This window comes from Lepisma saccharinum, chromosome 20 (genome assembly GCF_977018435.1).
Source record: "Lepisma saccharinum chromosome 20, izLepSacc3.1, whole genome shotgun sequence".
Lineage (NCBI taxonomy): Eukaryota > Metazoa > Arthropoda > Insecta > Zygentoma > Lepismatidae > Lepisma > Lepisma saccharinum.
Genome location: NC_139248.1, coordinates 44,832,602 through 44,847,761, shown reverse-complemented (window position 1 = coordinate 44,847,761; position 15,160 = coordinate 44,832,602).

The window sequence follows — 15,160 nt, the reverse complement described above, 5'->3', positions numbered from 1 at the left end:
GTACTTGATCCACCATATGAATGAATGTCCTGAACAAATGTTCTTCATTATATCTTTACATCCTACTGAAATACATATTTATTCTGTATTGTTAATAACTTTTAAACACCTCGTTTAAGAAGAAGCTTGAAACGTTAAAGAGAGTTTTAGCCATTACGTTTATATTGTTTGACTTCTCACATAAAACTATAATTTTTGTAATTTTGGAATTTGGTATTTATTCTTTGGATTAAATCTTAGAGAAACATAAACTAGCTTCTCGATCTTTTACTTTAGTTATTCTGTTCGAATACTAACTAAACTCTATTTCTGTTATATTATATATATATATATACGGGGTGATTGGTAATTCGACCTATTCCTGGAAAGGGGTAATACTAGAGCACATTTGCAACAAATTTGACCCTATGCACCGGCTGTCGGAAATCAATGGGTTTCGAGTTATTGCAGTTTGTAGATTTTCGTGACATATTCCGACTTGCGACCAAAAAACTAATAATTGTGAAAAACTACTACACCCTGGGCACTTAATCAACACGTTGCTAACAGCTGACGAATGAGTGACTACTGGGGAAAGAAATCATGCTCAAAATCCCCATACTCACAGAAAGAAACAGTCATTGGAGCACACGTCATGAAGAAATTTGGAAATTATCGTTTAAATCTAAGAGAGTTACTCAAAAAAATGGTAACACATTTAGCGTAAAAATTACGGAAAAAATTTCCTTATTTCATAAGCTCTCCAAAAAGATACAAATGTTGTCTTCTGGCACACGGGTTGGGGGAAAAAATCTGAATAAAAAGCGGAGAAGACGAGTTGTAGACCTCCTTGTAAAGTGAAAAGAAATTGTCGGTTGTGAGAAATAAAGGAACGAAAATGAGTGAAATGATAATGTTATTTACCATTCTCATGATTCCAGGTTGTCAGAATTAACTGTTACAAAAACTACAAACCCTGTTCAAATCCTTCGCTTTTTATTCAGATATTTTCCCCCAACCCTTGTGTCAGTTGACAACATTTGTATCTTTTTGGAGAGCTTATGAAAAAATAATTTTTTTCCCGTATTTTTTTACGCTAAGTGTGTTACCATTTTTTTTTAGTAATCCTCTGAGATTTTAACGATAATAGGTCGAATTACCAATCACCCTATATATATATATATATATATATAAACAGGTTTCTCAATAAGAAAATTAAAGTATAAAAGATAATCTGTGGTAATATAATTAGAATAGTTTTTATATTACTAATTTACGAAATAAATTTAGTTTCTTACATCTGCGTGAAAACTGGTAATTTACGTAAAAAACGTAACATGAAAAGAACCTTGCAAACCCTGCCTCTGACACGGCCAATTTTGCCAGTGCACTCGGTATTGTCTTTTTCTTTTAATGAATATGACATAACTGACCCCGTAAATTCATAGTTCTTTTATCAGTTCAATAAATATCCACACAGATCATCGATTCACATCGATGATTATACGCACAGTACAAGTTTCTATGCACAAAACAACTACGTAGAAACTGTACTGTGAGTATATATAATCTTTCTGTTTGTACTTTATTTCATTTTAGTTCGGTTCTTATTCTGAAGAAGACTCTAATAAAACGTTACTTGTAAAGTGATTTTTTATGTAATAAAGACTGCCTTGGTCAGCATATTTAGTGTTTTTTTTCTAACGTGAAAACAAGGCTTAATTGTGTTACAATTTAATATCATAAATTCTTTCATGAATTTTCTCGTACTTTGTTCATGTTCTTACATATTTGTTTCTAGAATTCGTGATAATTTGTAGTATTGGCATAAACGAAACCTAACTATCCTGATATTTATCACCACTACAACGCGAAAATTATATCTGTCTCTATCCCGAACCAGATCACTCCAATGTTAACTATCCTTGCCAATCTATTTCATTTCCAACTTCATATTGTTCTTCCTCCCACTTCTCCTCTTTTTTTCTAAACGTATCTTACTTTCAGGTTCTCCAAAGCAGGTCCTATAATGATATTTCCATCGGCGGCTGGTGTCTCTGAAGTTAGGTGAAAGGCTAGTACAGTAGCAAAATATTCTAAGCATCCTTGGTCTTTCCAATTAGAAAAAAACTGCATGAAAGGAAACAACGTGGGTAACAATACACGCTCAGTTGAACTACTCGAAGGCAAGTGCAGTAGATTGCTATGTCTGTCACTAGCCCTGCAGTCGAGTAATGGAAAAGCTCTCAGCCGTAGGCAGATCTAAATTTTTTCCCTGGGAGGGGCACAGTATATGCTGCAAGTTTATACGATTTAATATTGGAAAAATAAAGTGCATATTCGATATTCCAAAAGCCTCATATGTGTGTTTGCGTCTCGGATTCGATTACCCGTGTCGACTCATGCCCGATTAAAGCATTTGTGCTAGATTTTTTTTACCATCTGAAAGGGATTTTCCAAACATTTTCTTGTTCGTTGTAATGTAATGCCTGCAATGCTTTTTATAAAAGTCATATCTGGGAGGGACACGTGCCCCCGCGGCTTTTCACTCTTAATCGGCCAATGCTCTCAGCCCAAGCAGTTGTCATGGCAATCAAAGTATCACGGCTATTTTCGTGTGCTTGGATTTACGCTAAAGCTAAACATACACTTTAGTACCAAAGGTACTTTTTCTAAAAGGCCTTGAAGAACACTGGAACGTAATGCCACTCCTCAAGAATTTCCAAGATATATTCATTCAAGAAATCTGTATCTACACGAGTTTGTATGAAACTTTTCCCAGCTAAAGCTCTGCGCTTCCGGCTGGAAGCTGTTGTAGAGAGCGTACGCCGTGTAACAGATTAAAATGCACAAATATGTTTATTTTAATACTAATATGCGTGATAAGGATAATTTAATAAAATCATTTTGTACGTTAATATGTGGTGAAGTGCCAGTGCGCCTCAGTAGCCACCACTGCGTTTCAAATTATCCACTTTCGGAAAGCGTCTTGATCAATAAAGATTATGCGGTATCTCTCGATGCATTTTGTTAGGCTTTCATATTTTTAAAAAAAATCAAATAAGCATTAGTTAAGGAGAACAACGTTCTGTGGAAGTCTAAAAAATCATTCAAATTAATTGGTCACACCCTTCATCTTCCCTTTTTGTTTTAAAAAAATAACTGTTTACTGTAATGAATAAATAACTTAATTAAAATTTGCTGGATGCGTCGGCACAAAAAGTCATTTTGCCACCTTCAATGTATGCGGGAAGATATATCCTTGTCTAAAATCCTTGGCTCAGTCGGTAACGCGTCTGACTACCATGCTCAAGGTCCCGGGTTCGATCCCCGGCCGGTTCAAATCCGGGAACTTTTCTAACGGTGAAAGCGGCCCCGGCGCCCACCCAGCGTCGAATAACATGGGTACCTGGGGGAAACCCTGGGGGGTAAAGGCGGTTAGGGGCGTGATGCTGATCACATCACCCCCACTCACGACCGGATCAAGAAAGTGTGGGGCGTTACCCCCACACCCCCTATACGCCTTCATGGCGTGGTGCTATGCACAGGGGAACACTTTACCTTTTTTTACCTTTTATTTTTTTTAAAATTAAAACTCCCTTTTGGGAAAGAGAAAAAATTGTAAAAATGCACAAAATTCCTCCTCACAGTCAGTGGAAGAGACCAACTCTTCTCAAGAAGATAAAAATAATAGCTAAAACACTTTCGTCATATCCCAACGTTTACAATAGTTTCTCCAATTTCTAGATTCAACATTCCAGGACCCCAAATGCAATAATGCAAACACAGAAATAGTTTTAACCCATTAAACTTACTTCACCCGTTCCACATGGCTCAGTTTGAAGCATTTAGGAAGGAGTGTTTTGGCAATGTCTTCCACAGCCTTTCCAGTTATTAGACTTAATTCTGATCCAAAGCACTACACAATGTGCTCGCCTTGTAATCGAAGGTTCCAAGGTTTGATACGATGGAGGCACATAATGATTCGGATTCCACCTTATACTGTAGGTCCAGTCCCGATTAGCCTTTCAACGAACACACAGGCTTTACCCTTACAAAATCATGGGAAACCTCATCTTGCAACATACATACAATATATTTATTCAGGGATCTTTCTTGCTTGTAACCAAAAGTTTTGCAAACGCTGTATATCACTCATAAACCTGCCTCAATGAAACATAATGCGTTAACAAGGGGAGAAAGCCCTGTAGTGAAGCGTTTCTCCTTGTTGTAAGCTATCATTAGATAAGGGGAAATTACTTTCACTGCGTGGGGAGGAGCAAAAACACCTCCTGGTACCAGCAGGGTTAGAGGGAAAGGACGGAAGGGAAGGCTTTTGGAGGAGACCTTGGGGCGGGAAGACCGGAAACATAAGGTAGCTGCGAGTGTTGGAGCTCATACTCCTCGGAGAACGCGGCTTTGGGCATGAAACACAACAAACAAGTTTTTGGCAATATTTATTCTCTTCTTTTGACACGTAACATTTAGGTGGCGAGCGTCTCTGTAAGATGTAATGTTACGTAAGTTGTGGCCTCTCCGATGGTGTAGTAGTGGGTGGGTTCGGATCCCACTTTAAACTGTAGGTCCTGTCCCGATTAGCCTTACTGTGCACAAAGGGGACTTAAAACACCAAATCAATCAATCAATCAATCTAGAGAAATAAATTCTTCAAAATACAATGATGGCTGAAAAATATAAATTCAGTAGCACCAGCGGTAAAACCGTGAATATTTTTAAATATAAGAAGATGGATATTTAATTATGCACTTGCAAACTATCTTAAGGTTGTCTTCAACTAATGGATAGTGTTAGGTGTAAGGGGTGACTCTTTTCAAGGCATCCAAATGTCAACCTCTCTTCCACGTAGTACACCCTGGACTGCATTTTGCAGACTAGCGAGGCTCTAGCGTATAATCCTCGATGGAACCTGTGCTGTGAGCTGCTCATTTATGTTTGTGAGTGTCCTTTCATCAATTTCATCTGATCACCATCCATCCTCATCTTCGCGATTAGACGAAAGTGGCAGAAATGGGAAGTAAATGAAAATAAATGAATCAATCAATTATAGTGATAATATTGACAGGAGTACTGCTACTACCACAAGTGCAATTGATGATAATATGCATTCACCTCATACTTTGCAACACTGAAGATTATGGACGTTCGCCGGATATTTTTCCATGCAGGTGCCATTTTTGACAGGAGGAGGGGGGAAGGGCAAGCAAGGTATTTTTCTCCATAACAGTGTTGCTTCTCGAAAATGCTGATTGATTTGAAATTGCGGCCTTTCTATGACAATCCTGTATAAGTCTTACTTGTAATTATCTCCTTTAGAAAAATCAACGAAAATTACTGTGACTGAAATGAAATTATATTTTTGGAATATATAATTTTAGACTGACATTCACTTTCCATGAGGGATGTTTCCTCCTTTCCCCTCCCTCGTGATACCAATGCTCAAGGCACGAAGATTAGCATGCTTACGTGCAATATTATAGCAATAATCAATTAAATTGTTGTTCAGAATTCATAAGAACTCGAAACTTTCCGTGCCTTGAACCCCAAAGCAAGAAATTTCTGTCTCCTCCTTACTTTCCTGCTTCTTACGTGTGCAAAACAGAAACAGATTCAAAGCCGGGAGGTACGGTTATTGGATTTGTTGTCTGGCAGAAAAATCGCTATTGCAATTTTTGCAAATTTTGCTATTTCACTCCCTAAGCTCCAAAATTCTTCCAATGACCATATTCCTTTATTGGTATCTTAATTGTTCCTCTGTAAGCTCCTTGGACCGACTCTCACTCCTGTCTCAGTTCATACTCAGCTTGTTGTAATGACTAGTGCAGGCGCGTTTGACAAAAGCTGCAAATTAGAATTCCAGCAAAGACTGCTGCTAGCACAAGTGCTGTAGTAAAGAATCAGATAAAGGAAGTATTTCTAAAAAATAGGTTTGTAGTAAGATTTTTCCAATGGAGACGATTCGTTTTCCTATTAAAGGAAATAGCAAAAAATGACAGTATGTGACAGCATGTTCCCTAGTTTCTTTTCAAATTTTCCAAGTAGCACATGCTAAAGTGTAACACAACCAGTGTGCGAATTAAAGGGGATTTCCCCCAACAAAAAAATTATCCCCTAGCAAAATACATTTTTTTAAGCCTGCTAGTAACGTTTTCATTCCTCCCCAAATAAAATTGAATTCAAAGCATATCGTATGCAATTTCTTAACTACGTAACAAACACAATTGAAAAATCATTCTTGTCAATTAATGATCCAGTCATCAAAGACTTTCCTGCCGAAAAGTACAGCCTTTGGACACCAATTTGCAACTGACCAACCTCACCGAGCAGAGACAACAGCAGCCTACTTACAGCTCAAGTATTTTTTCTGATATTTTACATGTAAAAGTTTTTACAAGAAAGATGTAGGTATACTGTAAAAATGTTGGTGTTAAAACGACACAGAGTGTGGTCCCTGGAGGTCTACACCACATTTTATCAACATTTAACCTCAGTGGTGTCAAAAAGGTGTTGATTGCAACCATTTGTCTGTGTTATTTCAACACCAGTGATATTAAACGTTGACCAAAATGTGGTGTAGACTTCCAGGGAACACACTCTGTGTCGTTTTAACACCAACATTTTTTACAGTGTAGCTTAGATGGACCTTACCTTTGATATTGGTTTGATTGATTGATTGATTTAGTTTATTTTACTTCGCGTTTTGTGCCTCTTGGCTAATTTGCGAAGATGGGGATGAGTGATTAAATGTTGAAATTGATGAATGGACATTCACAAACAACCAAGCCCGAGTGGGATTCGAACCCGGAACCCTTGGCGTCGCAGCGCGATGTGCTAACAGGGTCACAGGGTCCGGCTCTTTGATATTGGCAATAGAAATAAATTTGGTCAAGTTTTCGGTTTTATTAGTATGAGTTTGGGTTTTCTTAGATTGTTAATACACTGTTTCTAAATTACGTTTAAAGGTTATCATTAGACCTAGGTTCTACGGTTCTTAGACCGCAGATCAATAGTTTAGTTTACTGACTGGTAACATATAGTATACAAATTTGCATACCCCTCCCGCCAACAGAAAATACCTCCCAAAAAGGAATCACAAATACGCTACAGAGTGGGCACCCCCCCCCCCCTCAAGCTAAAAGTTGAAATAAGTGAAAGTGAACATTGCCGAGATACCTGCTATGAAAGCAAACACGCGTAAATTCTTTATGTGGAGAGGATAGCTCAGCTGTTTATGGATTCACAGGTAATTAGAAGGACCATGAACTGGAAACCAGGGTTGTTAAAAGTCCAGAAATTTAAATAAATTCAATTCCGGTCCAGGAGAGAAAATCAGCAAGCGTAAATGGGTTCTGGACTGTAAATAACTTTCTTATCTGTAAGGTATTTCAATTCGGTCCAGGAACCTTTTTCCGGATAAATTTAAATTCGGTCCATGAACCTTTTATCTAGAATGAATTAAAATTCGGTCCAGGAACCTTTTTTTGGAAGAATTTAAATTCGGTCCGGGAACCTTTTTTTCCTGCATCAAATTAAATACGGTCAAGGAAACTTTTTTTTCGATGAAACGATACGCAACTTGGACCGAATTTAAATTGTGCGAGAAAAAAGTTTCCGGTCCTGCAGCGGAATCCAATAGAACCCATTACAATTTATTGTTTCCTGGACCTTTAACAACCCTGCTGGAAACCCTTTGCAAAAGCACTCAATTTTGGTGAGTGGCTAATAAAAGCGCAGTATCACACATCTTTTCACTTCGTAATCTTGTTCCAACGTCGAGTGTAGAGCTCTCCCAATTATCTGGATCTTCGACTAGCATTTTTACTATGCTTCAATCCAGATATTCAAAGCCTGTACTGGTCTTCACTTTCACCTTCTTCCATCCACTCTGGCTTTCCAAATCTTTCATGGGATTGTTTCTTTACCCATTGTTACCAGTCTGGCCCCCCACACTTTACCTCCGCACTCGAGGTTCGGTGTACTTCGTACTTGGCTCAGATTTGTCTAGGGGTATCTTTCTTTGTACAGTGTCTCTCAAAAGTTTTAGGACAACGACATTCTAAACTAGGCAACCCAATTTACACAAGCCGTTGGTGGGTTGCGTGCAGAGTTAGGCTCAATTTCAGGGTTGCCACATGCACAATAGATATTTATAAAATACGCGAAAGAAATATAAACAAGTATTATTGTATAAAATTATTAAAAATATCACTATTATATCGCAAATGAAAAAATTCTTTCTGAAAGAAAAGAATAGGTTTTCTAGTATTTCATCGCTGATGAGTCTACAGTAAGGAAAAGAGGTGAGAGGAAACGATAGGTTACAAAAGAGAGGAGAAAGAGAAAGCGAAAGGAGAAGAGGAAAAGTAGAGGAGAGAAGAAAGATAGGATAGACGAGGAGAGGAGATGTAGTGAGGAGAGATGAGGAAAAAAGAACAAAGAAGGGAAAAGAGAAGGAAAACGAGAGGAGAGGAGAGGGGGAGACGAGAAGACGGAAGTGGAGAGTAGAATAAAGGAGAGAAAAAGAGAAGAACGAAAAAAGAGAGAATAGTGCAGTGGAGTCGGAAATCTAAGACAGGAGAGGAGATACGAGGAGTGGAGATGAGTGGGATGGAGATAAGATGCGAGAAAAGTAGGGAAGGCGATATGAGATAAAAGCAGAGCGGAAGGAGGGGAGAGAAGAAGGAGAAGGAGAAGAGAAGAACAGAAGGGACTGAAGAGAAGAGGTAGTTGCAGAAAATATCGTCTGAGCGTCAAGAATGGATGCATTGGTCAAATTATCGACATGAAACATTCAATAACATTTTGAAATGTACTGGAGAATATATTAGATTGGTGCGAAATGCCTTTTGGCTGAGTTCAGAGCAAATTAGAATCTTCCATGTAAGATCTTTGATTTTACCTGCGATTACACCACTAAAAAAATGAATGTAATTTTTAATATTTATAAGAATTATTCAATTTTTCTCCACTTCTCGGTTCGTTGAAATGGAGATTTTGTAATTCAATATTTCCCCTCCCCCCATCGTTAATTCCAAACTGAATCATTCCGTTTCACACGGCGTGGACAATGAACACAATGGGATATGTCTAAAACTTACGAAAATTTTCAGCCACCGGAAGGGTTTGAACCTACGACCATCAGATTGACAATCCTGAACGGTAGCCACTACCCTACAAGTTTTAGCTCCTTAAACCACGTAGAAGAACCACTACACCACGCCTTTACCTTCGAATGAAACAACAATTTTTTTTTAAGTATTCTGTCCCTCCAATATTGTAAATGTCGTTTGGTATACGTAGTTGAACTTGACTTTAATTTTGATTTGCTTTCTTGTAGTATAACCGATATCTTCGAGAAATAATTTTCGAAGTGATTAAAAACGAGAATATTGGTAGTTGTGAAAATGCGAGTTATTTCTTCTAACTTATTATTGTGATTAGACATTATTAATGGAAAATATCTAGAGGCTTGAACATTACAGGACAATGTTCTTTTCCTGTGATACTGTAACAGACAAAATGCTTGTTTACTGATGCAAGTCTTGTGTCCAGAACAGTCTTATGAAATGTATTTGCTGTTGCGTAAGATAACACGAAATAATTACACCGTGTGCGAACTACCAAATCTGTGCAACGTTATACGTAAACAGGCGGAAAATTTTATTCATAAAATCACTTCACATTTGACAGTATTAATCAAGAGAGACTCGTGGGACACTGTGTTAAGGTGCTGGACTAAATCCTTCTAATTTTTCTTCCTCGAAGAAAAACAATTTCTAAGGAAGAGCAACAGTGATGATCTTTCTTATTTCTTTTAAATGCTTACACTACCCTTTAATTGGGTTAAAAATAAATAAGAATATTGCTTGCATTTCTGTCATTGACGTAGACCAGAGAGAGAGAGACAGACAGACAGACAGATATTACAAAATAGTTCAAATAGTGCGAGCGCCATTAAAAAGTCATGATAATTCTATGTTGCGTACTTAGAATTATTCATACAATAAAGAACATGTCTAATTGTGAGTTAACAAAAAAAAACAATAATAAAGAGAGATTTTAGCATCACGATTGCAGTTCGAAAAAGTCGGGACAGGAATTGAAAATAACGTACTGTCCTGACTAAATCGGTGAATCGGACGTCTCTTAGCCTTGCATCAATGATTATAAAACTAAAACCACCCAATATTGCAGCTTGAATACTTTTGCGCAAGAAACAGATTCATTTATACAAAAGCAAAATTGAAATTTTTACACATCCTTGCATTGAACTCAAGTGGGAAAAGGGGTAAAATTAACATGTCCTGAATTGCCACACATATAAATAGTTATTTCATTAATATTTGTCAATGTCTTTGAAGCAGTACACAATTATCGTTAGAGTATCATAATCCATGATCTTATATATAAATATCTCCCGTTGAACGTGTGTCAATTCATTTATTTGTTTATTTTTTTTATAAATTCCATATGCAGAACAATGTAGCCACTATATACTGCTATTACAAATAATGTTACCATGCTCTTGTTTAATAGAAGGGATTCTTTTTTAAGGAACATCTAGTATGGAGGATCGAACGTGGAACCGCAATGCTTTCAAGAACTCTAACCAATACACTACGCCCTTTGATTTCTTGGAGCTACTGTTCCTAATTATTCTTTCGCCTCAATATTGTAAACGTTATCTGCAAAAAAGAAGTTAAATACTCAGATATAGCTCTGTACTTCTAGAATTACTTTATACACATGCATTTGAAATTTAACTCTGAATTTCTTTCTTCGTATTAGTATATCTAAGCTTGTGAATATATTTTATTTGTTATTTTATAACGGTTTCATGAACATCTACGAAATAGTTCCTTATAACTTGGAATATGGTGAATAGATATGAAATGTCTTCAAATTAATTTTCGACCACTAGATTTTGGCAAGGGAATTATGTGTGATCCGTTTCCAGTTATTCATTGCTTAAACAAACGTTTTAAAACTATGTGGAATTTTCATTCTGGGATAAGTTTCTTTACTTGCTACATGTATGCGAACTACACTCTGTCCCACTTATCTCTGGAGCAGGTGAACGAAAACAAGTATCTGAGCAGCGATGAACACGTGAGAGAAATGGGATTGCCTGGAGGGAGGAAAGCCACTGCAGTTACCAGCCTTCCCAGCTGCGTGCACAGATTCGCTCTGTCCACTCGATCCCCTCTTCCCTCTCTCCACTTCTCTTCCGCTATGCGCGGCTTTGCTCCAGAGATGCTGGGACAGAATACAGTTAATTGTTTCTCAAAAACGTATCATCTATCTCTGTATACCACACATTTAATTCTTACTCACATATAAAGAAAATGTCAATTTGTATTCAGGGGTAGTTTCACAGTTACAAACTATTTTGGCCTTGATGAGAAGTTTAGTGTAAGTAGGCATTTTGTTTATAATTTTGAAATTGAGGTTGTCTAAGGTTGAAATCCTCATATTTAGGGCTTGAACTCGTCACTTAAGAGGTTGAAGATCGTCTTCATCCTCATTGTCGCGATTAGCCAAAGGTAAAATAAGAAAAGTCTTCCTCCGTGGCCTCCGACTGCAGGACGGCATGGATTCGAGTCTGCCTACGCTCACTCTCTAGGTTCTCGGCCTGTGTATGGGACCGTTGGCAACCCACCATCGTGAAAAAATTGGGGAGCTACGAGTGAGTAGCGTAACCCGGTCTCGGAAATCTCCTATGAGGCATGTTCCTGGGTAAACAAAAAATAATCGATCAGACAATTCGATTATCGAAGGCGATAAAATAACCTCCGGTTGACCAAGTTGCCAATATAAATAAATGGAATACAGATTGTCTTCGAGGTTACATTGTTAAAAAGGAGCGGATACACGTATTACTATCCCAATAATTATTCAATACGGTTTTTTGTTTGTCAGGAATTATCACTTAAACTACTGTATGTTGAGCTGGTGCCTACCTAACTTCCTCTGATGAAATCTACCATTCTTCAGATTCTCTTTAAAATCCGACTCTGGTCACTTGTAACGTGCTGGGTGCAGACACTGTGCATGGAAGCACAGTGTTTTGCGATAAGAAGCGGCCTTGAATAGCGTGATCGCGAGCAAGCTAGACTACCAAGCTTGTCTGCCTTAGAAAACCAAGTCATTTTTTCACGGTTTCCGAACGCGATTGCTATTGTAGAAGTATATATTCTCTCAAAAGAGCAAGAAAGGAAATTCGACCAATGTTCTCCCGTCGTTTAAAACCAAATATTATCTATTAAACGAAAAGTTCACGATTGTCAATAAACGGTTTAACCTATCTGAGCATAAGGTGAATGTAAATACTAAATTTAATAGAAAGGTTCTCCAAAATTTCTCTTCCACTCTCTACATAAGGTCAGTACCCAGGGGAGGGGCCATGTGGCCCATGCTTCCCCCTCGAATCCTAAATATTTAAATGTGAACCTATAAATAATTAAATACGAAAATAACATCGTCGATTTTTGAAATGAGTAAAAATTTAAATTTTGCTTTTGTATAAAAGATACTGTTTCTTGCGCAAAAGTATTCAAGCTGCAATATTGGGTGGTTTTAGTTTTATAATCATTGATGCAAGGCTACCAGACGTCCGATTCACCGATTTAGTCAGGACAGTACGTTATTTTCAATTCCTGTCCCGACTTTTTCGAACTGCAATCGTGATGCTAAAATGCCTCTTTATTATTGTTTTTTTTGTTAACTCACAATTAGACATGTTCTTTATTGTATGAATAAATCTAAGTACGCAACATAGAATTATCGTGACTTTTTAATGGCGCTCGCACTATTTGAACTATTTTGTAACAGCTGTCTGTCTGTCTGTCTCTCTCTCTGGTCTACGTCAATGACAGAAATGCAAGCAATATTCTTATTTATTTTTAACCCAATTAAAGGTTAGTGTAAGCATTTAAAAGAAATAAGAAAGATCATCACTGTTGCTCTTCCTTAGAAATTGTTATTCTTCGAGGAAGAAAAATTAGAAGGATTTAGTCCAGCACCTTAACACAGTGTCCCACGAGTCTCTTTTGACTAATACTGTCAAATGTGAAGTGATTTTATGAATAAAATTTTCTGCCTGTTTACGTATAACGTTGCACAGATTTGGTAGTTCGCAAACGGTGTAATTATTTCGTGTTATCTTACTCAACAGCAAATACATTTCATAAGATTGTTCTGGACACAAGACTTGCATCAGTAAACAAGCATTTTGTCTGTTACAGTATCACAGAAAAAGAACATCGTCCTGTAATGTTCAAGCCTCTAGATATTTTCCATTAATAATGTCTAATCACAATAATAAGTTAGAAGAAAAAACTCGCATTTTCACAACTACCAATATTCTCGTTTTTAATCACTTCGAAAATTATTTCTCGAAGATATCGGTTATACTACAAGAAAGCAAATCAAAATTAAAGTCAAGTTCAACTACGTATACCAAACGACATTTACAATATTGGAGGGACAGAATACTTTAAAAAAATTGTTGTTTCATTCGAAGGTAAAGGCGTGGTGTAGTGGTTCTTCTACGTGGTTTAAGGAGCTAAAACTTGTAGGGTAGTGGCTACTGTTTAGGATTGTCAATCTGATGGTCGTAGGTTCAAACCCTTCCGGTGGCTGAAAATTTTCGTAAGTTTTAGACATATCCCATTGTGTTCATTGTCCACGCCGTGTGAAACGGAATGATTCAGTTTGGAATTAACGATGAGGGAGGGGAAATATTGAATTACAAAATCTCCATTTCAACGAACCGAGAAGTGGAGAAAAATTGAATAATTCTTATAAATATTAAAAATTACATTCATTTTTTTAGTGGTGTAATCGCAGGTAAAATCAAAGATCTTACATGGAAGATTCTAATTTGCTCTGAACTCAGCCAAAAGGCATTTCGCACCAATCTAATATATTCTCCAGTACATTTCAAAATGTTATTGAATGTTTCATGTCGATAATTTGACCAATGCATCCATTCTTGACGCTCAGACGATATTTTCTGCAACTACCTCTTCTCTCCAGTTCCTTCTCCTTCTTCTCTCCCCTCTTTCCGTTCTGCTTTATCTCATATCGCCTTCCCTACTTTTCTCGCATCTTATCTCCATCCCACTCTTCTCCACTCCGTTTATCTCCTTTCCTGTCTTAGATTTCCGACTCCACTGTACTATTCTCTCTTTTTTCGTTCTTCTCTTTTTCTCTCCTTTATTCTACTCTCCTCTTCCGTCTTCTCGTCTCCCCCTCTCCTCTCCTCTCGTTTTCCTTCTCTTTTCTCTTCTTTGTTCTTTTTTCCTCATCTCTCGTCGAATCTTTTTCCATTCTCCTCACTACATCTCCTCTCCTCGTCTATCCTATCTTTCTTCTCTCCTCTACTTTTCCTCTTCTCCTTTCGCTTTCTCTTTCTCCTCTCTTTTGTAACCTATCGTTTCCTCTCACCTCTTTTCCTTACTGTAGACTCATCAGCGATGAAATACTAGAAAACCTATTTTTTTCTTTCAGAAAGAATTTTTTCATTTTCGATATAATAGTGATATTTTTAATAATTTTATACAATAATACTTGTTTATATTTCTTTCGCGTATTTTATAAATATCTATTGTGCATGTGGCAACCCTGAAATTGAGCCTAACTCTGCACGCAACCCACCAACGGCTTGTGTAAATTGGGTTGCCTAGTTTAAAATGTCGTTGTCCTAAAACTTTTGAGAGACACTGTACGACAATACACGTGGGTTGCTACAAGCCAACAAATTTATATTATTAACTATAAGAGACAACGGATAACCTTTGCGAAACCTTATTGCTATAGGGAGATAAACTACCTTGTCCAGCATCTGTGAAATTAAAAACGGAAATTTTGGATATTTTCTATAGTTTAATGAACGTAAAATTTGAAGTATATACAAGTCGTATTCGAAAGTTCATTTCTCTATCGGGCCAAAACTCTAATTTTGAAGTTTGGAAAATCTCTATTGTTTGTACCTGGATGCTTTACATTTCATGAATTACATCGGGAGTACGCATGTCACAAGGTAGACTCGCGTTACTCCAAGAAACGTCTTAACGGGCGCGAGGTCGCGCGTCGTGTACATTTCTCAACCTCCACGGTGACAAGGCACTAGGCTGCCCGGCGCACCGTAATTACTTCAAAA